Here is a 477-nt window from a genome sequence, read left to right as displayed (position 1 = left end):
CCCCCCGGCGTTACCGGCCACGCCCCGGCACAGGGCAGAGCGGCGGCGTCTCGGCGTTCCTGAGGAGGCCATGCCTGTACCTGCCCCGAGGCTCAGGCCAAGGGCCACGCCAGGCCGGAGCGGTGCCCTGTGCCGCGTCCCGCGGTGCCCTGTGCCGCATCCCCGCGGTGCCCTGTGCCGCATCCCCGCAAGGACGGCCGGACTCCTGCCCTCACGGTGACCAACGAGTACGTTTACCCAGAAGCGAGATCTCTTAAAAGGAGCACGGAGAGACGTACGCGTGTGGGTCTGGCAGTGACACTTGGGACTTTATTACAGGTGTACCGGTAAAGGCTGGGTCTTTCGCTCTGCCCTTCGCGCCAGTTCGGCTCAGGGCAGCCGCACGCCTAACAGCAGCGGGAAGCCCGGTGACGCCCTCCCGTTAGGTCCCGTGTGACGGCGCCGAGGCACCGCCTGCGCTTCCCGGACGGCAGCCGG

This window comes from Chaetura pelagica, unplaced genomic scaffold, assembly GCF_000747805.2.
Source record: "Chaetura pelagica isolate M959 unplaced genomic scaffold, ChaPel_1.0 scaffold69, whole genome shotgun sequence".
NCBI classification, from domain to species: Eukaryota; Metazoa; Chordata; class Aves; order Apodiformes; family Apodidae; genus Chaetura; species Chaetura pelagica.
This window is presented reverse-complemented; position numbering follows the sequence as displayed.